The sequence below is a fragment of the Schistocerca piceifrons genome, chromosome 4, assembly GCF_021461385.2.
Source record: "Schistocerca piceifrons isolate TAMUIC-IGC-003096 chromosome 4, iqSchPice1.1, whole genome shotgun sequence".
NCBI lineage: Eukaryota > Metazoa > Arthropoda > Insecta > Orthoptera > Acrididae > Schistocerca > Schistocerca piceifrons.
In genome coordinates, this window is record NC_060141.1 from 630,814,991 (window position 1) to 630,821,404 (window position 6,414).

The following is a 6,414-nucleotide window of genomic DNA, read 5'->3' on the forward strand; positions in this document are numbered from 1 at the left end:
AAGTTTCATATCAATGCACACTCCACTGTATAGTGAAAATTTCATTCTGCTGACTACATATTTAGTGAAATATATTCAAAAAACCTAAAATCCTCAAAATGTTAATATAAGTTACAGATATAAATTGAGTATAATGTTGAGACCCAGTAGAAAAATGTTCCTATTGGAATACGATGAGGCAAATGTGTTCCTCTTCAAAAGACTCAGACAGAAAAGTGGGGAACCAGTTGCCTCAGTCTGCATTCCACCTTTTCTCACCAAAAATTTTGACATGTGAACATATTCAGATGCTTTGAACACAGTACGTTCTAAATCCTTTTAACTAGTCTCTCTTTGTAGTTAAGCGTGCATACTCATAATCTCCTTTTCATTGCCACTGTTCATATATGTCACTCTTCCACTGTTCCCTTTTCTTTCATTGATTTACAATGCATTCCACTGCCACTATCTACTCTCTCACTTACACTGTCTCCTGTTGTATTTCTTTCTCATTCCACTGTCTCCACCATACTTCAGCCATGATATCTTTGGGGGTCGGGAGGAGGGGAGGAGTCTAATTTATTCCATCCTCTATATCCACGAGTTTAAAATGCACCCTGTTCTACATCTCTGTGTTAAAGTTCACTGGTGTCTTGACCCCCCCTCCCCCCAAACCTACCTATGGTCTCTGCTCGTCAGTATTTTTCATTTCCACCATCTGCAATCTGCACTCTTTTTCCTCTCTCACTGCTTCCATCTATCTCTCTTTCTCTTTTACTGCTTCCATCTCTCACTGACCATCAGTACCATCTCTCTCTATGGCTCCCACTGCTGTTGTCTTCATCTGTTTCTTTCTCTTTCATTGCGTCTTTCTTTCTCCCACCGCCACTCTCTTTCACTTCTAATGCCACTGTCTCCTCTCTTTCACTATCACTGTCTCTCTGCTTCTCTCTTTCAGCACCAAAAAATGTTCACATACCAAAATTTGTGGCAAGGAGGGCAGAATGATGACCGAGGCCACAGAATGGAATTAGATTCAACAGTCTAAATCAGGGAAAAACATAGGAGGCACTGAAAGCTGGTAGTTTCAGTCAAGGCACCACCAAGAACTTCAATTCTTTGGACACAGTGGTGAGTGATGTACAGTCAACCCAACAAAATGAGAAATGCAAGCCCAAGCTCAAAAAACAAGGATTTACTAGATTAGGAATGTGTTATTCATTAATAATAGTTGTGGAAGGAGACTGGCAGAGCTACTGAAGAACTCCTTGCATAACTAATCACTGGCAGCTCACGAGTATACATTCTAGGTGTTCACAAATTTTTAGGCTCAGAAAAATTTGAGAGTGTGACATTAATAGCATCTGCTGTATAACAGTTATCCTTATTGACAACTTTATACAACTACAGCCACTGCCAACAATAATAACAACAGTAATAACAATAATAATAACAAAAAGATGCATAACTTATCTGCCAATAGAAAGAACTTTTTTGTGGAATTTTGTTGTTTTGTGCATAATTAAGTACAGTTTAGGGCAATAACAAAATAATGTGTAAGATTTCAGAACTCTCCATTTTGCATTTTTGTGTAAGTGGGAGTTTTTGTGCTTTTTCCATTCTTTTGGACAAATGTACAACATCCCTAATAGATGTATTAGTTCACAAATTTACTCCTGGGCTGAAAATTAGATATTCTTACACTGCACTCACACAATAACTTGCACTAGCTGTACACTTCCTTGTTAAATGTTTGCTTGTAGTCATGCTTATTTGATTTCATCACACTCTCAATCAAAGCATCTGTTCTTGGATGCCCTAGTCCCTTTGTGGTTGACTTTTCCTGGTAATTTACCTTTATGTTCCCAGAATGAGATTTTCACTCTCCAGAAGAGTGTGTGCTGATGTGAAACTTCCTGGAAAATTAAAACTGGGTGCTGGACTGATACTCAAACTTGGAACCTTTGCCTTTCATGGGCAAGTAAGCTACTAAGTGACCTACCCAAGCATGACTCATGACCTGTGCTCACAGCTTTTCTTTTCTTTTAGCATTTACAATAGATTCAATATTTTCACTTTTACACTATGCATGAAAGCTGATTCCCTCGCAGTAAACAACCAGCTCTGAACACAAATTGTCATTTGTGGAAATGATTAAACTAATGTAGCCATGTCTACCAACCTGGTCACTTAGCTAGGATACCAGTGGGACACTGAGATCCATAAGGGCCTAAAGCACACCGTCTTTGATCCCACATTTAAGTGAATATTGGGCAAACCAGTGATACAGCCTTTCATGAATTTAATCTATACAGTGTGGGCCTACAGAACAGATAAACCTGACTCACCATGATCAACAGACTTCAGGGGCGTGAATAAATGCTGCAGTCTCAGAATCGACAGTAATATGCTTTACGCCCCTACGATTCTCACAAGAGAAATGCCACCCATTTCAACCATGCCTTGGTTGCACAAACCAAGCTATCAAAAATTCAAAGGGAACGTGTTAACCAATCTGCTTTATCTGTCATTCAGAATTGCCTAACATGGTAAATATTTTGAAATATATACACAGGAAATTTAATTTTATGGTACATCTTTAGTGTCAGTATTGTGTGTTTTGTTTTTATGATAATCCTATATGTTAATTTAATTTCTTCTATTTCCAGCTGGAAAAAGAAGCTGAAGTATCTGCTAATTTTATATTTATGTTCAAATCAAATCATAATGATCTCCACTGAATATTGAATAAATGTTCAAAAATTTGTAAAGTAATGAAACCATTCGTAGAAATTACAAGATACTTGAGCAGCTCTCAAGTGAGCATTTCATCAGTCATACTGGTAATTCAAGTTCTTGTGGTCACTTTACAGTAACAAGGAAAAAAAACTAATACTTCAGAACAATTCCAAAATTTTCAATGAAATTATGTGATAAATTGAATTCAAGTGCAAGATTCGGAGAACTGACCAAAAATGATAAGTACACAATTGCAACTATGTAGATCCGTGATACGAGTCAAAATTTTACAGTGGCATTGTCACAGAGCAAGTTGATACCCAGATGCTTAGTTTGATGATGATGACAGCCAGAGATCCAAATTCATCTCAAGATGACTGCATACATATTAGCTCTAAAAGAAGCCGATTTGAAACTGAAAATCACCCTTCACCAAGCTGTGGCTTAATCACAGAAACCCAATTAGAAACACTGTTACAAACATTAGACATCATGTTAAATATGAACAAAGATCAACAAGACTTGACTATGACTAATAAAAATGACAATCCTTTTGATGCTACAATGAAATTACTTGGTGCCAATGACCTTGCTGTTTGGTCCCCTTCAGCCAAATCAACCAACCAACCAATGAAATTACTGGAGAGCGAAAAGGAAAAACACTTCCCCTAATGGATGATTTGCTAATGTGGTGGAAATCCAATGGGCACAAGTACCACTGACTATTGCTACTAGCTCATTAGTATTTGTCAGCTCCTCCCAATAGTGAAGCCAGTGAACAATATTGAGTGGAGCTGGCCTCATATATAAAGAAAGTCGAAATAGATTGCAAGGTGAAACAAAATCTGCCATCGATTAATTTTGAGTAATAATATAATCAGAAATAGTGTTTGATAAATAACTGTTACTTTTTTCTTAATATGTACATATCTGCTTCTGCTAAAATTGACTTTTTGACATCTGTTTCCACTTCTGCTTCTGTTATCACATTTCCATTGCTCACTAGTCAGAGCCCATGACCATGGAGTGCCGGGACAGAGCCACGTACATGTATTGCAACATGGGATGATAACAGCTCTCACAATTGTACCAGGAGAAGGACAGAGCACAGTGTTGAAGGCAATGAGCGACTTTGACTGGTAGGGATGTCAATGGGCTAAACAGTGAAATAAAGAGCTTATGGTCATTAATTAATGAAATTTCGCATCATACAAAAAAACATGACATTTTTTTAAAGCACACGCCATTGGTGGGTGCTGTGTAAGAGCACAAGAGCACATGAACACCCTAACTTTTGACACCTTACGGATTTACTGGTTATTTTCCTTTGAATGCTGCAATCTGAAAGATCTGGCACTTAAATCTTCCGCACTACTGCTCCTCTAGACCCCGTGAAACGTGGCCTCAGGGTCATGAGCACATCTTGAGTTGTGCTCGTCTTAAGGAGCATTTGCCTATGCACAACTTGCATAACATAATTGCTGTACAAGCCAAATACATACAGATTTGATAAACAATGTGTACTGTTCATGATGTGCACAGCTAACTCTTGACACTCAACTAGAAGATTGCATCATTGTCACCATGTGGTAGCACACTGCATAAATCCTGCTAGATGACAGCACACTCCTCAAACATGGTAATTCATTTGCTATATGTGGTAGTAAAATTAGATTGGACATCAGTTTATCTTAAAGCTGTTCTGGCAGCAAACCTATTTTACTGGTTCCAGAATGAGTTATAGAATATTAAATCATGAATTTTATTGTACAGTAATCCATCTGAGGTGCTGAGAATCATAAGGGCCTAAAGCACATCACCTTCGATTGTAAGACTGTAGCATTTTTTCATGCTTCTGAAACCTGTTGATTTTATGGCGAGTCAGGTTTATCTGTGCTGTAGGCTCACACTGTATATATGAAAATTCACAAAAAGCTGTATCACTAGTATCTCTGATATACACTTTAATGTGGGATGGACACCAGTGTGCTTTAGGCATTTATGGATCTCAGTGCCTCATTTGTATTTTAGTCAGGTGGCCATGTTGGTGGCCATTACTACTTGAGTTTAATCATTTCCAGAAATGGCACTTTGTGTTAGGAGTTGGTTGCTTACTGTATGGAAATTGGCTTTCAAGTGCTATGTAAACGTAAACTATGTTGAACCTATTTTAAATACTGACAGAAAAGTAAAGCTGTGAGTACAAATCGTCAGTCATGCTTGAGTAGCTGAGTCAGTAGAGCACCTGCCCACAAGGCAAAGGACCCAAGTTCGAGTCTAGGTCCATCACACAGCTCTGATCTGCCAGGAAGTTTCATATCAATGAACAGAAAAGTAAATTACCAGGAAATGTTAGCCACAAAGCAACTAGGCTTCTGGGAACAGATCCTTCAATTGAGAGAATGACAAAATTAAATAAGCTGCACTACAAGTGAAAATTTCACAAGGAAGTGTATACTTAGCACAAGTTGTTGTATAGATGCAGTGTAAGAATGTCTGATTTTCAGCCCAGAAGTAAATTCGTGAGCTAATACACCTGTTATGGATCTTGACCATTTGTATGAAAAATGGAAGAGAACAAAAACTCCCACTTACACAAAAATGTGAAATGGAGTGTTGTGAAAGCGTACACATTACTTCGTTATTGCCCTAAAATGAACTTAATTATGTAAAAAAAAAAAAATAAAAATAAAAAAACCCACAAAAACAATTATTTCTTTTGTCAGTCAAGTTATACATCTTACTATTATTATTATTACTGTTATTATTATTATTATTATTATTATTATTATTATTATTATTGGCAGTGGCTCTAATTGTATAAACTTGTTGATAAGCATAACTGTTATACAGCAGATGTGATTAATTTCAAACCCTCAAATTTATCTGAATCTAAAAATTTGTGAACTCCCAGAATGTGTACTCATGACCCACCACTGGCAAAGACTATAGCAAGGACTTTGTTTTCCATCTGAGTTGATGTGAGTGTTTTTGATGCAAAAGCAATAGGCTATTCAGAGCCATCCAAATGTCACTGGGACAGGACCACCCTCACTCCATACTGAGATGCATCTGTGACCAGGACCAGATACTTGCTGAGTTGAAATGTTGCAAGACATGGTGAAGAGCAAAGACTGTCCTCAAGCTGCACAAAAGCATGTTCACAGGCTGCACACTAAACAAAAGGAGCACTTTTACAAAGTAGTGGATGCAAGGGGTGGACAACAGTAGCTGTACTGGGAATAAACTTATGATAGTATGCTGCTTTGCTGAGGGATGTCTGAAGTTCTCATAGATCAGGCAGATGGGGCAAAGAAGTAATGATGATGACATATTGTTTCATGGGGCTCACGACCTACTGGGAATTTTTATGATGCAAATAAGCAACAGAAAGCTGGAAAAAGTGAGATGTAGCAAGATTTTAGTTGAGTCCCATTGTCTGTAGAAAAGGAAACAAACAACGGATGTTATGTAGGTGATTCTCTGTGGTAGCACCTGTTGTGACAATATCATCAAGACAGTTAATGCAATAATGGGCAAAAATCATAACCTCTTCTAAAAAACATTGGATGGCTGGGGCACTAGCAACTCCAAACATTAGCTATTGATAATGAGACAGACCAAAAGGCTTATTAACCACATGTAGGTGTTTTGGTGCCCCATTCAGTTTATCTAATGGTAGGCTTTGACCAAGTC